Source organism: Marmota monax, unplaced genomic scaffold (assembly GCF_021218885.2).
Source record: "Marmota monax isolate L192 unplaced genomic scaffold, Marmota_monax_Labrador192_F-V1.1 WCK01_AAM20220418_F8-fsc00006, whole genome shotgun sequence".
NCBI lineage: Eukaryota > Metazoa > Chordata > Mammalia > Rodentia > Sciuridae > Marmota > Marmota monax.
The window spans coordinates 12,024,809-12,041,954 of NW_026693712.1; the positions used below are offsets into that span (position 1 = coordinate 12,024,809).

The 17,146-nt window shown below is 38.6% G+C and overlaps 1 protein-coding gene and 1 pseudogene across 1 annotated transcript in view; one reads left to right on the forward strand and one right to left on the reverse strand.

Moving 5' to 3' along the window:
- Positions 1 to 4,256, reverse strand: part of Stk32a (serine/threonine kinase 32A) — a 123,535-nt gene extending 119,279 nt beyond the window's left edge. Inside the window, exon 1 of the mRNA XM_046460396.2 lies at positions 3,844 to 4,256. The gene's annotated coding sequence lies outside the window, so the exon portion shown is untranslated. The remainder of the gene's footprint in view (positions 1 to 3,843) is intronic.
- Positions 3,536 to 9,118, forward strand: LOC124103661 (GTP-binding nuclear protein Ran-like; annotated as a pseudogene).
- Positions 9,119 to 17,146: the final 8,028 nt, after the last annotated feature.

Consider the following 17,146-nt stretch of genomic DNA (forward strand, 5'->3'; position numbering starts at 1 on the left):
CATTCAACTCTTCGTAAGTGTATATATATATGTATACATATATACACAAGTATATGTATACATATATATATATATATATATACACACACACAGATATACACGCATGTAGGCATGTATATATGTATATATATATAATTTTATATATGACTAGCTCCTATATATGACTAAATGTCCATTATATAGTATTTATGTATATGTTACACCATTTATAAAAAATACATGCCTTTATGTGTTGAGGTACATAAACATAGCCTAAGATACATTTATTCAGCAAAGTGTTTTCACAGCATAAGTGCTTAGTAATTGTTGTCTAAAATTAAATGATGTATCTGAGAGATTAAAATCCTTCAAAACTATACAGTTATGGCCTTATTCCCCTTTACAACATAACAATGAAGAATCTTACTTTCTCTGGAGTTGGTAAAGACAATCAGCAGCCCATGTTCCAGTACTAAAACTGACAATGATCACAGCTTGAGAACAGTTACTTAGCCTCTGGCCTCCAGAATGGGGAAATAACTTGTCTTCCTCTGGAGTCTCAAGTTCAGATGGCTCTAAGTGGCAGGAGTTCATGCAAATGAGCAAACCAGATCAGGTATTGACCACTAGTGCACTGTGAGGACTTAACTATTCTAAGATCAAGAGATTGTTACCAAGTAGAAACATGGGATAGAGGACCAGATCTTTAAATTAACAAAAGAGTAAAACTGACCATTTTACAAAATAATATTTTAAAATTCAGCTCAGCTATATGGTCTGAGAAAATTTCTTGATTGGGACAAAGATGGCTCATGGATATATTTAATGAGACAATTTCTACAAGGCGATTAACATGATGCTTGGCACATAGTACACAAAGAATTAATATCAGCTCCTGCCACTTTGCTAATAGCAGTTTTCCTTAGTGTGCATGATTTTTTAAGTGTTGACACCTGCCGGTTGATTGCCTCTTGGACTTTTTACACACCTGTCGATTGATTTCCTCTTAGACTTTTTACACTTGAAGGAAATACAGATTGGAGGCAGAATTGAAGCAAGGGTCTAACTTAACATGCATTGTGGATGAATTCTTGAAAAAGAGCTTGGGAAGCCCCTCAGCAAGTGTAGAAGAAAAGCTCATTTCCCCATTAGGAAAATGTAAGTACAGCTTTCATTTGGAAAGCAGACTCATTAAGGAAATGCTACTTTTCATACTAAAAGCCAATTGCTGGCAAAATGCCTTATAGACTTTAAAAAGAATCATTAAATGGAGAGCAAAGAAAGAGTCAGCAATTAGGAAACAACCAATTAAATGGGATGAAAGAGAGGAGGATGGGGGCAGGTGGTAACAGGTGGCTGACGGAAACTCAGTGGGATTATTGAGACCCAGGAGGACAGAAAAACTCAATTGTCTTTCTAGATTAAGAAATCAAAAAGAACTTAAACTCTTGCAGGAAAGGCAATCAAGAAGCAAGTGGGATGCACTTTGTGTCTCTAACAAGAGGGGAATAGTATAAGGATCTAATGAAGTGATTGATCCTAAGGAGAACATGAATTTTAAGGAATTGCAATTGTTAATGTTATAGACTGGGACTATATTCTCTCATTTTGCGCCTAAAATCGGAGTACTTGTAGCTTTTACACCACACTACAGTCCTATCATTCTCGTATTTTTCTTCATACCTGAGTTTTTTTTCAAGTAGCTGGTCTTGCTGTGACATAAAAGGTACCAAGCATTGACCTTGCAAGTTGTCAAATCAGAAGGAAAAAGAGGAAGGAATGTTATCACAATTTTTCACATCAAAGAGTTTCATTCTGAGGTGCAGATAATTTGTTCACACAGACTCAGTGATTTTTAGTGAGAAGAAAAAACATAAATGGGGGGACCACTTTTGTGGATGTTTAGAGGAGGGGCAGCAGGTTGGATTATTGGGTGATGGTTTAATATCTTCTCCATTGGGCCTAACCTACACAATCCCGTCTAGGATTGCCCTCCTCTGTCTCTCCCCCAGTTAAATTTAGTTAATTTAATTAAATTAAATAAGTTAGCCGCATATCCAAAAAGAAATCAATCTTCCTCTGGCTGGAAAAATCAAGAGGCATTCTTTCCATTCTGCCAAAAAAAAAAAAAAAAGCCAGTAGAACTATAGGTCTCTCTTCTAACAAATACCCTACCTTTCCTCATCTCCTGGTTTTAAGTCAACAGCATTAGATAAGCATTAAGAGGGCTGCCTCCATGCATAGAAATGAAAATCCTAAATGTAGAACACATAAAAAGGAAGAGATATTTGTCTTGCAGGAACACAGGGAGTGTTCAGATTCTACCATGACAAGGCCAATTTTCAGATTATTAACTGCAGACTAGTTTTCCAATATCAATATTTCACCTTTGGACAATACTCTTGGGATTTGGCAGGAAGTGAACTTCTTTGTGCAGCTAAGGCTTCTGGGTGAAGAGGTATCATCTTCTAGAACTGGAGAACATAAAGTGTCATGCAAGAAGGCTGCAACTTCTGATAAAACTGTTTAGATTTCATTGTCACAACATGGGCATAGGTATATCGTATTTCTCTTTATTTGGGCACTTAAATTGAGAAATATTTAGAAACAGATTTTTTTTTTGTTCTTTTTAGTTATACATGACAGTAGAATGTATTTTGACATATCACACATACATGGACTTCCCATTCTTGTGGTTTTACATGATGTGGAGTTACACTGGTCTGATGTTCATATATGAACATAGGAAAGTTATGTCTGATTCATAATGTCTTTCCCATTCCCATCTCCCCTCCCTTCCCCCATTCCCCCTGTTCAAACCAGTGAAGAAACAGAGTTTTGAAATAAGGAAATATTATGAAAAATATCCAAGTTAACAACACACTCAGTAATTTTTATTTGTATTTTCAATCTTGCTTCATTATTTTTAGATATCAAAAATTATAGGTAAATATTATTTCCACATTAACTCTTGTGCCATATTGATTCCCCATCATACTTCCCAAAGACAGCCACAATCATGAATCTGATGTACCTTTTACACTCCACTTTCTACAATTTTACATGTCATATGACATGTAAAATTGCATCTTGCTATGCTCATTTGCCATTATATTTTTAAGATTTAAGGGTTCATATATGTTGATCTCTGCTTTCTTTTTTGGGAGTCAGGGGGGTAGGGTACTGTGGTTTGAATCCAGAGGCACTTTACCACTTTGCTACATATCCACCTTTCATTTTTAATTTTGAGACAAGGTCTCTTTAAGTTGCTGAGAGTTTTGCTAAATTGCAAGGCTGGCATAGAGCATGCGATCCTCTATCTCTCTGGGTTACCTCCCCACCAAACTGATTTCTGATTTTTAAGTGATGTATAGCAGTCCGTTATGTGAATGCAACACATTTTACTCTCCCACGTAAAAATATTCAAATACTGCAGCCTTGTGGGGTTCTGAAGAAAACCATCAAAAGTAGATTTTGCTTGTTTTGAAGTTGGATAGGGGAAAAAAGAAGAAATACCTCTCAACCTTGCAAATATTTATTGAAATCTATGTCTGGGCCTGAGTCAGTGTGGGGCTCAGGGAGCAGGTGAGGTGCAGGGTAGCTAGGATTGGTCCCATCTTGCGTCTGGTCGTGTGGATTATCTCACCCTGTTGCCTTCCTCTTATCTCTCTTTACACTTCACTTCCTAGTTTCCCAGTAGGGCTACCTTATTATACAGTAGGAGCAGGAGGAATATATGCATTTCACCACTCACTTGGTCCCCATTCATCCTTCACTTCTCCCATGCAGCTCAGAATGATGCTTCCATCCAGGGAGCGGGAGAAGAGAACTCAGACAGCAAGGAGATAAAGGAAAGGCACCTACCTTCCTGGACACAGCGGCGGCGACTGCGAGCGCGGGGCAGGGCGACGTGGCGCTGCGTTGGGGCTCACTGGCACCTGCAGCTGTGGAAGGGTCCGAGCGCCGCCCGAGCGCGCGTGGAGGTGGGGCTGTTCCCCCACCAGGGAGGGAGGCGAGGAGCAGCTTGCCAACCCGCGTCCCAGTCGGCGCCCTCCCCAGAAACCGTCGGGCAGTCGCCTGGGTGAGAGCCAGTCGCCGGGGGACCGTGCGTCTCTCGCAGAGGCCGGACAAGGGCCCCGGGGAGAGCCAGGCGGGAGGAGAGGGCTGTGGGCGCGGTTCCAAGCCGACGGCGGGGATCCAGCCGCGCCCCGGCCGGGTCCGGAGCCTCCCCGTCGCAGAGCGCTCCCAAACTTCCCGGACTGGGGCGGAGTTCCCCTGAAGTGACCCCTGGAAAGGACCCGCGTAGCGCTGCGTTGGGGGTGGGTGTGGTGGTGGCAGGTAGCCGCCTGCAGATCTTAGATGCGGAGAGGCAAGACTTCCCTTAAGACTTCTCTGGGGAATGGGGAAAATCCAACAGAATGAGAATTTTACCAGTTCTCACAGGAAAGACCCTTTAAGGAGTATGGGGCTGGTATATTTACTCATTTTATTGCTGAGGGAATTGAGGCTCAGAGACAGGAAATATTGCCCAGTGTAGCCTAACAATGAGAGGAGAGAACATTGTGTAGACCCACTGACTCCCTGCTCCAATTTTCCCACGGTCTTCATTACCTTCACAGTCTCTTTGTGAAAGTGGGTGCCAGGGATAAGAAGCGCAAAGAAGATGGCAACGCGGGTGTAAGTGTTCATATTCTCTGCTATGACTGCTTCCTCTAATTCCCTTCGTAATGACCAACACGGTGGAAATAACTTGTTATTGCTTTACTCTAATCCAGGAGTGACACACACTTAAATCAAGGGAGAACTAGCTCATCAGTTGCTTCTAAAATGGTGAGGGTGTGTGACAGGGACTGTGGTGGGGCAGAGAGACTAGGACAGTGTGAGCCTAGTATGGGGGTTTGGTGGGAACTGCTTCTATGCAGATTCACAATTCCCTGCCTCGTGGCAATGCCAGATACTCAGATTTGTAAAGAGAAACTGGAAACAAGACTTATGTATTCCATTTCCTACTGGCAACTTGAAAAAAATGTTAAACTGTGTTGGACAAGCAGTCATGTGTCTGTGGTTGAATGTCTTTTTCAGACTCCTGCTGTTTGATCTATCTAGATGGAAACTTCCAGAGAGTACAGAAGCTCCACGGGCCTGGTACACCATTTTTACAACTGACTCTTAGAATGGTGCTTGATGAATCTTAAATATCTCAAATAACTGTGAAAGCACTGAGTCAATTCTCACAATGTACTCATTAAAGGAATATTTCAGGATAACTCCATTGTCCTCAAAGCTCCTCCCTGTTCTTTTTCTCATCTCAGACATAGGTTAGTTCTTCCCTAGTATTTTACAATAACTTTCAACTGTAGTTAATTCACTTGCTTATTTTGCATTTGGGGTCCAGAAGAAAGGATTTGCCAAAGTGAGTTAGTGACAGAGCTGGGTAGACACTTACTTGCCATGCTGCTGTTCTTTGTACCTTTTGTTGTGGTACAAAGATCCTGTCTGGAAGATTTGATGCTATAAATTAACATTTAATGTGAAATTGGGGCAAGATGCAAAAGAGAGCTAAAATCAGTCAAGTTCAGGAAAAAAGTAGACTATTTAAGGGATTTATTTTTTGGCAGAGGGTATGGTTTTTAAAGTGGATATCAGGAACCTGTCAAAAAACTTGTTGTTTTGTGTAACCTTTAGTAGTTCACAAAACTAATTATCTTCATGGCATTGGGCATGCAGTATAAATTTGCTGAACCTATTATGATCTTTTCACTCTGAGGACATACTGATATCCATTTAATCACCAAACAAATGGAAACTTCAAGAAACTGGGCTGAGACAGGACCTGAAGCTCCTGGAAACGTCTTCATTGTGGTATTCTGTTTGGTGTAGAGGGTTTGGAGTCACAGTCTCACCAAATGCTCAGACTGCCACTTAAGTCTCTGAGATAGTGGCCAATTTAGAGACCTTGATCTTTTAGTTTTATAATTTCAGTGAAGGGACCAATGTCATCTCTGTCACCTGTGATTGATGGAAGCTTAAATGAGATATTATATGTATATAATGCATTTTACATATATGTATGTATGTTCATATAAAATGCATTTGATAGGTTGGTAGGCAACACAGAGTAAGCACTCAGAAACTGGCAATTATTAAGGTTGTGATTTCAATGAACAGACAACCAAGTTATGTACTAATGCTTCTCATACCTGTTGTATAAATCATTCTTCTGTTGGTTCAGTCACTTTCATCCAAAAACTAATCAGTTCTAATGCAGTACAGGCTTGATATATCATAAATTTTGTAGAAAAACATGATCCTTATTACTCTATAATTTGCAGTCTTTTCAATGACTGCTGTTTAAAAGAGCGGATGATGTTTTTATCTTTAATTCATTCAGTTATGCTCACTCTTTTGTTGGTGTTCCTGTCTTAAACAGCTGTTGGAGACTGCCACAGCACAGCGAAGATACATGGGAGAGGAGGCCACATAATATCATGACAATCTCTGGAGCCCCCTAGTGGACAGAAGGATGAAGTAATAAGAAAGTCTTTGACGCAGTCTTGTCCAGATACATAGAATTTTTAAGATGTAAAATCTAAATCATATGGCTCTCAACACAAACTTTAATAACAGACAGATTCAACCATGTCATTCTTGCCATAAATTTCTCCACTGGGTTCCATTGCATTTAGAATAAAAGGACACTCTACTCCAGGAGCCTGGCCTTGTGGTGTCAGTCCCCTGCCTCTCTGTCCAGTTCATCTAGGGTTGGTGTTCCTCTGCTCACTCCACTCCAGCCCACCTGCCTTCTGCTATTTGAATATCACACCTAATTCACCCCACTGTGGACATTGAATAGCTCTTCCTTATTTATGCACGTTTTCAGAAACCTCAGTTGGCACCATCTCACCTTCCTCAGCTCACATTTACTGTGATCTTACCTCAACCTTTTTCCTGAAGTTGTTTCCCCCCGACATTCCCTCCGTTCTCCGCTGTAGACCCTAATTTCTTGTCTCACCACTCTTTAGGAGCTATAACTATTTTGTTTGTGTAACTCCTTTTCTTTGTTTCCCCCATTGAATATAGTTTCCATATAGCATCATCTTGCCTACCATTAAATGTACAACACTGAACTTGAGTTTGGCACAGAGGAGTTATTCAAGAAAATCATACATGTGGATTTATTTCCATTGTTCTTTTCATTGAGAAACTCAGGAGGAAAATATAATGAAGATATATTCTACCACAAAGCAAGGGCACTCTATCACTGAGCTATGTCACCAGGTATTTTTAGTTTTGTTAAATTTGTTTTGAAACAGGGTCTTGATAGATTGCCAAGGCTGGTCTCAAACTTATGATTTTCCTGCTTCAGCCTTCCAAGTGGTTGAGACAGACATGTGCCACCATGCCCAGCTGAGGAAAAGATCTTAAAGAACCAAATATAGTATGAAAAACAGCTTGAAGTTCTAAATATGACAGTGGTAGGAAAACTTTAGATGTGTTAGCAGAAAAAATAGACTCATTGGAGTTTAGTTTTAGTAAGGTCACTCTGCCCTATGTATATAAGATAAAGCTTTATTTTTTCTTGGTCTGATATGCAAATCGTGTTGTTATTAGAAAGCTGAGGTTTTATAACAATAAGAAAATACTCCATAGTTATAACCAGGTCCTAGCACAATGCCTCGTAGTTAGGAAATGTTCCAAGATTTGCTGAATCCAACTCAGTGTTCAGTTGTATCCAGTTTGTCCACTTCTACAAACACAATCACTTTGAGAAACTGTATATATAATAATCCCCCCCCCAAAAAAATATTTTTGTTTTAGATCTTATCTTGGCAAAGATCCTCCATTTTATTCTCTAATTTCATTCCATGATTGAAGTTTACTGTTTCTATGGTAATGAATTCTGTCACTCAAGTTCATTATCTCTTTAATAACTCCTTCCTGCCATGTTGATCCTTTATTTACAGTGGGAAAGGCTCCAGGCCAGGAGATGGAGACAAGAAGGTGGACAACATAAAGTGCTGTCTTACTACTCAGCTTGTGAGTTGGCCGTGGTTTACCTGAGAGAGAGGAAAAAGATTCTAGGAAATTATGGGAACTTTTTATTTCTCCTGCCTCAAATAAAAGATAGACATAGCATCAAAATATTCCCAGTTTCTGGAAGGTTCGCTGTGATGGCCACACTGGGGGAGCCGCAGATGCAGTACAAGCTCCTGCTGGTGGGTGACAGCAGCACAGGGAAGAAGATGTTCGTGAAGCACCACCTGACCAGCAAGTTCGAGAAGAAGTATATAGCCACGCTGGGCAGGGAGTTTCCATACCAACAGAGAGCCCATCAAGTTCAACGTCTGGGACATGGTGGGCCAGGAGAAGTTCAGCGGCCTGAAGGATGGCTACTACATCCAAGCCCAGTGTGCCGTTATCATGTTTGATGTGATGTCAAGAGTTACTTACAGGAACGTGCCTAACTGGCATAGAGATTTTGTAGAGTGTGTGAAAACATCCCCATCATGTTGTGTGGCAACAAAGTGGACATTAAGGACAGGAAAGTGAAGGCAAAATCTGTTGTCTTCCAGGGAAAGAAGAATCTTCAGCACTATGACATCTCAGCCAAAAGTAACTCCAACTTTGAAAAGCCCTTCCTCTGGCTCGCTAGAAAGCTCACTGGAGACTCTGACTTGGAGTTTGTTGCCATGCCTGCTCTTGCCCCACCAGAGGTTGGCATGGACCCCGCTTTGGCAGCGCAATATGAGCATGATTTAGAGGTTGCTCAGACAACTGCTCTACCAGACAAGGACGATGACCTGGGAGGAGATGAAGCTGAAGCCCCGCGTCAGAAGTCTAGTTTTATAGGCAACTGTCAGTGTGATGCATGTGTGCCACTTTACTAAAATCTAGCTGAGCAGACATGTACTTTATTTATGGAATGCTGAAGGAGATGAATGGGCTTCAGAGCGAATGTTTAAAAAAAATCTGCATTTTTTGGACCTGCATAATTAGCTGTTTGGAACGTACTTGTTTCCTTCTTGAGTTTCGAATATGACTACTACTGTCACATCACAATGTTCAATGGTGAATCTTGTTACTGTCATTCCCATTCCTTTTTGTTTAGAATCAGAATAAAGTTGTATTAAATATCTAAGCTAGTGCACTCCTCCCTTGTTTATAAGCACTCAAAACCAATAGAGTAGGGAAGCTTGTGCCATCTCAGTTTCTAAACTGTCATTCCTCTGTGACTTCACTTGAAATCCTTGTGTCTGCTTTTATGCCTGTTTGAGTCATGTCACACAAACCGGATGTGACTGGTTATACTGTAAATATAGATGGTGCTTGGGTTAGAGCAATGTCTGCCCTACCGTCACCCTGGCTAGGTGAGGTTCACCTGGGGAAGAACTTCAGAACTCAGGAGACCTGTCAGCATAAAGATAATAGACATCTCAAAAGGTGGTTATTGCTTTTACTTGATGGCAAAGGTGACTGACCCCCTTCTAAAGTGAGCATTCAGAAGTTGAAGGAAATTGCAATTGATGGGCCACGTAAAGTTCTGTTAGAAATGAGTGTAAATTTCACGTTGCCTTTTTTCTTCAGTGTTAAATGTCCAAAATCAGTACTCCAGGAAGATGTTCCATGTTTACCTGCTGCTTTCAAGTACTCCCAAACTTTTAAATATGGATTAAAGGGAAAGACAGTAGGGCTTTTGATGTCCACCACCCCAAAGAATATTTAAAGATAGTGTAAGTAAAACAATAGCTAAGAACATTACCACAATGCCCAGTAAATGTGAAGCCCTATTAAATTGAGCCTTTATCTTGCTTGATGTTCCCATGTTTGAAGATGAATTGGGGAAGAAATCAATTAGGTCTGTCTTGCCTAAGGAGTTTGATCAATCAAAACTTCTGTAGCATTTAGGAATCTCATTAATAGCTCTGTATTCTAATCCAATAGCAAAGTTCTTAAATGTCAGATTATATTTAGACAATATCCTACCTTGAAAGAAGGTAGAAAGGATCATTTTTTAATGAAATAAGGGGAAAATAAGATTTAATGTAGTTACTATATAAGCTTTCATGAACAGGTTTATTTAAAAATCCAATTTGCTGTGTTTGCTATGCTATGTTCAGAGCCAGGTGTTAGCAGCCTGTGAGATGAAGTTTTCCCCTAATTGGAATGACACTATTTGTAACCTCTGAAATGCCAGTATTTATGACATTCTGAGTCTCATGTAACAGATAAATTTGGACACTGCTTACCTGTTCAATATGTGGAGGGAAAGTACATATAAGTTATTCATTGGAAGAAAATCGTTGCAAAATATATTACTTTTGCCTGGATTTTCTGTCATTTCTAGTATTTCCTATAGAAATAGTGAGCATAGATCTTGGTTCTGTGAAAAGTTAGGTCTGCTACACAGCAGACTTTCTTATGTATGTGGGGTACATAATTCTGTCTGTATATACAAACAGGAAAGGTTCTCCCATATTATAAGAAGTCAGCACCTGATGGGAAAGTCTTGGAAGTTTTATACTGCACAGTTACTACTAGAAATCGTTTTATTAAAACAAAATAACTTTAAGGAAAAGTACCATGTCTATACAGGAAAAAATACGGAGCATTTTTGCTATTCGAATTTGTTTTGAAAAAGGTAATTTCAAACCCAAGTGAACTTTGAGATTTCTAAATCATGAAATGTCCGGGAAAGAGCAAAGATTTCCCAAAATAAACTATACTTGCAAAGAAAAAAAAATTCCTGAATTCATGCTTATTAGAAAGTAACTGAAGGGCCGGAGTTGTGGCTCAATAGTAGAGTGCTTGCCTAGCATGTGTGAGGCATGGGGTTCAAGTCTCAGCACTGCTTATAAATAAATAAAATAAAGATCCATCAAAAACTAAAAAGGAAATAATTGAAAACAAGAAAGAGAAGAAAATGGGTATGAGTTACAGCTTAGAAGAAATGAGTTTTTATTGTTATAAATATAAATATATATCCCTATACTCCTTCATTCCACACATTAATTGAGCTTTCACTGGTTCAACTACCCTCCAGAAAACGTGCACAGTAGAGAGTCCTTGTTGAGCAGTTATTGTTAGCATCAGATAGAACTGAGGTTGTTTCCTGATTCTGCCACCCAAAACTTCATGCCCTTGTGCAAGTAATTTAAATTCTGAGATATTTACTTCTTGAATTAATGATATGGATTTTGGTAGTACCTACTCCTAAAAGGTGTTGGAATGATGAAGTGGGATGATGTGTAAAAGTGTTCATTGCAGTCCCTGTGTCATGAAGGTACCCAAGAAGCATATAACTGTTATGCTAAATATCTCTTCTGAACAAAAATTGTAAGAAAGTACATCTCATTGCCTCTTCAGCACTACTGTGGGTTTTGAAAGGTCATTGCTAGGAGCCACAGCTACAACATTGAACAATACAGATTATTTTAAAGAGTTTGTCATCTACTAAAAAACAGACAATTCTAATGCAGAGTGATAAGGCCATGATGGTAGAAGTCAGGTTGCTCTGTGAGTGCATAAAATTGAGGTTCACAGTCCAGTCTAGGGCTGCCAGCAAAGGTGTCATGGAAGAGTAGCATTCAAGCAAGATGCTGAAACTAAGCACAAGCTAGTTGTGCAAAGGGAAGGGAGCAAGAGTGGCCCCACCAGAGGGAACAGTGGAACAAAGGTGTGTGCAAGAGAGTGCAGATATGTTCAAGGAAAAGCAGGAGCTGTGGGGTGCTCGGTTGTAGAGGAGGAGGGCACTCAGAGAAAGCAAGTTCAATAACCTGAACATGACGAAGGCAATGAGCAATCATGTCACTGTATGTGATTTGCACGGCTAACCCTTAAATCCTGTGGTATTGCCATTTGCCTTCAGAACAGGAAACAAAAACAAGTAGTTTAGTTAAGTTTTCCAAACCCTCAGGTCTGGTTTACGGAAAAGCCAATTTCATTTTCGTTGCAGTATAGATTTCGTCTTTGTGTGGTTTCTGTACATGTGCAAGTTAATCTATTTTTCTATACCATAAATGTAAAGATGAAAAACTATAACCTTAAAGAGAAAACATTTCCAAGAAGTTGTTTCAAAGACCAGCTATTTATACTTGGCCTGTCCGATGTCAACTCCTCACAGTATTCTACCAAATATTCTATGAATGGCAGCTCAAATATTTAAAAAAATTAATTTGTTAAATAAATTCTGTTTTATGAAGAATGTTTTCACTATAAAAAGAAAACTGTGTGAGGACATACAAAAGTTTGAATATTATACAATGTATCCATGTATGGAGATATCATTAACATGTATAATATTGATGTATCAATTAAAATTCAGAAAATAGTAGGAAAGAAAGAAAAAGAAGAATCAGACACTCATGTCTTGACTTAGATCTTCACATCATTAGTTTACACCACTCTTATGAGAAATGGAACAATGTCATGATATAGAAAATGAGAGGAGGAAGTTATCATACTTTCTTATGAAAGCTAATTTGACTCCCTTGGTCCTGGCACCCTCCCCAGCCCCTCCCTCCCCACAAATACACATGCCCCTTGCACAGTCATACAGCAGCAGATTATGGTCTATGCATACTGTAATGAGATGTATTCACACCTGTTCTGAGACCCAGGAGCACTTGATATTTACCTAGAGAGCATAACAAACTAAGGAGCACCCTACCATTTTCACCTTTTCTCCTAGTGGTTTTGTAATAGTGATGTCTTCACATGGAGTTGGCTTCACAATGACCCTCAAATAAAGAGAATAACAAAGAGTTGTTCTCTGACATTAGAAAACACATCTGATGACATTATATTTCTTTTTTAATTGCCTAGAGAGACATTTAAAAATCATAAATGTGTAAATACATACTTTTCATGTTTAGGGTAAACATTGTTTCATCAGATTATTATTGTATACATTTCTAAATAATGGAATCCTGGGGATAATTTTAATTTACCTATTGGGAAAAATGCACTATTTAGATATAAATTGTTTTTGAGTCTGTCCTGTGTATGCTATAATGAGATATTTTTTTCCCAGAGTTGTTATGACTTTTTTTTTTGGGGGGGGGACTATTTCTTTGATATAGTCTTACAAATAGCAAATATGGACCAATCCAGGGTGCCAGTCAAACCAGGAAATTGTGAAATATCTTAAAGTATCTATGTAAATTAAGAGTAAACTATTGTCCTTTGCCTTTCAAAACAATTCTCAATTTGATGCAATCTAAGAAAGGGTGCTGTGGCCCTCAGAAGCCATCTAACTTGGTTTGCTAAAATTCTGCTTAATCTGTCATTTCAGAAATTCCTGAGTACAGAGGTGACTTTCGTTTTAATAAATTATAATATTGAGCTATAGAAGAAGAATGGAACAAAGAGAAATCGTGTATTTTGCTTTCTTGTATCCAAAAGTAGGCCTATTCTTCCAAATACTAGTTTATTCATGAAGCATTACTTCTCAATCAAAATTTACTTCTGCAAACCCTATTGTTGTATAAAGTCATTTCAACTACACAACATCTTTATTTTAGGATGACAAGTGCTCTTGAGAGTTTGGCTTCTATAGAAAATGGATCAGGTTATTGTGATGGTGGTAGAGAGCCACTAGTTTTACGGAGTGCCTTGAAGCTAAAATACTAGCGGGTTTTCTCGCAGTTGTCATATTCCAAGAGGTATCTTTTCAAAATAGGGGCTGGAAGTTATTCAGATCAGCATGACACAAGTGCACAATGACTTCTTTCAGGAGAATTTCAAGTATGAAACACTGTCCTTTGATGTTTTTAAAGTCCACTTGATTTCAGTGAAAATTTGAGATAGTCTTGTGTGTGTGTGTGTGTGTGTTTATTTCTTTTTTTTTTAATTTTTTATTGTTGGTTGTTCAAAACATTACAAATTTCTTGACATATCATATTCCACACTTTGATTCAAGTGGGTTATGAACTCCCACCTTCACCCCATACACAGATTGCAGAATCACATCAGTTACACATCCATTGATTTACATATTGCCATACTAGTGTCTGTTGTGCTCCCGCTGCCTTTCCCATCCTCCACCATCCCCCCTCCCCACCTCTCCCCTCCCCTCCCCTCCTCTCTCTCTACCCCCTCCACTGTATAACCCTGAGGGTCTCCTTCCATTTCCATGCAATTTCCCTTCTCTCTCCCTTTCCCTCCCACCTCTCATCCCTGTTAAATGTTAATCTTCTTCTCATGCTCTTCGTCCCTACTCTGATCTTAGTTACTCTCCTTATATCAAAGAAGACATTTGGCATTTGTTTTTTAGGGATTGGCTAGCTTCACTTAGCATAATCTGCTCTAATGCCATCCATTTCCCTGCAAATTCTATGATTTTGTCATTTTTTAATGCAGAGTAATACTCCATTGTGTATAAATGCCACATATTTTTTTTTATCCATTCGTCTATTGAAGGGCATCTAGGTTGGTTCCACAGTCTTGCTATTGTGAATTGTGCTGCTATGAACATCGATGTAGCAGTGTCCCTGTAGCATGCTCTTTTTAGGTCTTTAGGGAATAGACCAAGAAGGGGAATAGCTGGGTTATTTCTTTTTTGTTTGTTTGTTTTTTATTTGTTCTAATTAGTTATATATGGCAGTAGAAAGATGTAGAGTCTTAATTACCTCCTTACTCTAGTAGTAAACCTTAATTGCAATGAAGAGGGTTATATTAATAGTGGGGAAGAAAAATGGGTGAAAACTAGCAAGAATAACAAATTGATTTTTAGTGTTTTTATGTGCTGAGCACTGAGCTCAGCATTTTATTTTCACCCTCTTGTTCAATGCTCACAGCACCAATGCTCAAGCAGAATACCAGGGCTTTGGCAGCTCAGGTAGCTTTTCTGAAGTCATAGAGAAGAAGCCTGGGTGGTCTGGAGTCAGAGTCCAGGCTTTTTGCCATTACAAGAATGTTTCCTTCTGTATGATGTTCTCAAATCTGAAATTAGCACAGTGGAGCTGACCTTCACCTGAAACAGTCCCTGGGGTTAGCTCTGAATTTGTGGGGATGTCTTTAGCCCATACCTAGGCTTTGGCTTTCCGTCTGCAAAATGAAGAATTTGAAATAAGTAAGTTTTTGTGGTCCCCTCTAATGCTGCCATTCTATGAAGATGGAGCATGTCCTGTGACCAGTGGTTGGGGGTGACCACCATCTTGGTGTGCTCAAGATTGAGAATGATGCGGAATTACAAAGAGGTAGGACTTTCACTCTGGGCAAACCTGGACTGTTGGTCAACCTACCAGGATATCTGATACATTTACCTTATTTTTCCACACATCACCCTTTAGAGGAGAGTTCTTTGAACTTTGGGAATTATTTTGTTTCTTAAATTCTTAAGGTACTAGAACATAGGACAATGGGACTATTTGCTTCTTAAACCATTGAACACTGAAAGCATGGGGTGGGTTACTCAAGAGACCTAGGGCATGCTATTTTCCTCCTGTACTTGTTATGCCTGAGTTTTTGTTGGGATGATTTTTTCTTTTTCTCCTTTTACTTGAAACCAGTGGACTGGCTCATTTGATAAAATTTGCCTTTGCACTGATATTTGAGAAATGTGTACTGACAAGGTTATGGAAATTGTTAATTCATTGGAAATTATCTCTGCTGATGAAAGGGAACAGAGGTATAGTAATGATCACTTCATTTCAGTATTTCAGGTAGCCTTCGTTATCCATGCATTAAAGATAAAATTCCAAAGTTGCATGTTTGTTGATGTTAACAATTAAATCTAAGCTTGGATTTGAACTATGACAACCCTAAATCAGAGTTGCTGTTTTCCCTCTGCAAATGGTGATTCCTGAGGCTCAAAGCAGCTAAAACATCTAGTTTATTTGCATATGAGTACTATTTGTTTTCCTAAAGATTCCAAATGAAAATGTAGATTTCTGGCTTTTGCTTTGAATTTCTGAGTTATTTCCATACAAAAAAATGGGATAATTTCTTTAAAAGATATGAAACAGTAGCCTTGAGTAAGTCAGGCAAGTAATTTAAGCAAGTTACTTCTCCATTTCCCAAAACTTTATAAAGTTTCTGCTTATCAAGACAGAGGACCATATCTAGTTATTGTTAGAGTAAACAAAGATGCATTTTTTCATTAGAATAAAAACATGATAACAGGAGAAAATTTCTACAAATCTGTATAGTTCAGGCAACAAGAAAGAAGGCACAGTATTTAATAAAATATGTATTAAACTAAAATTTTAAATAATATCAACTCCAAAATGCATTTGTTTCTATCTATCTTATAAAGTTAGACAGTCCATAACTCTAAATATGAAACAGATGTAAATATTATTTTTTGAAGGTGATGAATCTATTTTATTTTTTATTTTTTTAATTTTTATTGTTGGTTGTTCAAAACATTACATAGTTCTTGATATATCATATTTCACACTTTGATTCAAGTGGGTTATGAACTCCCATTTTTACCCTGTATACAGATTGCAGAATCACATCAGTTACACATCCATTGATTTACATATTGCCATACTAGTGTCTGTTGTATTCTGCTGCCTTTCCTATCCTCTACTATCCCCCTCCCCTCTCCTCCCCCCCCCTTCTCTCTCTACCCCCTCCACTGTCATTCATTTCTCCCCCTTGTATTATTTTTCCCTTTCCCCTCACTTCCTCTTGTATGTAATTTTGTATAACCCTGAGTGTCTCCTTCCATTTCCATGCAATTTCCCTTCTCTCTCCCTTTCCCTCCCACCTCTCATCCCTGTTTAATGTTAGTCTTCTTGATTAATTGACTTTGACACAATTTTGCAGTGTCTGAACAAAACTTTAAATTATGGAAATATTACAAACATTTATTGCTTGCTTTCTATTTGAACTTAAATTTCATAGAATCTTGTGAAATGAATGCTCTCTCCCACTGAAATTACACAGAATCTGAAGTTCAGGTTAAGTTGTGTGACTAACACATATTAGAGACCATATGTCTTGATCCATCTGATGGCACTTGGATATATTACATCAGAATTATCCAGAAATTTCTTTATTTTTTAATTGTTTGTCTGGAATGCTGTACTACATTGAACCTTATTAACTCAGGCAAATTTACCACTATGGCTTTATTTAAACTATTTTAGTTAATTTATTGTTTAGTTCATTTTAGTTCATTTATTGTTGATCTAGATTCTATAACATGTCTCTATGCAAT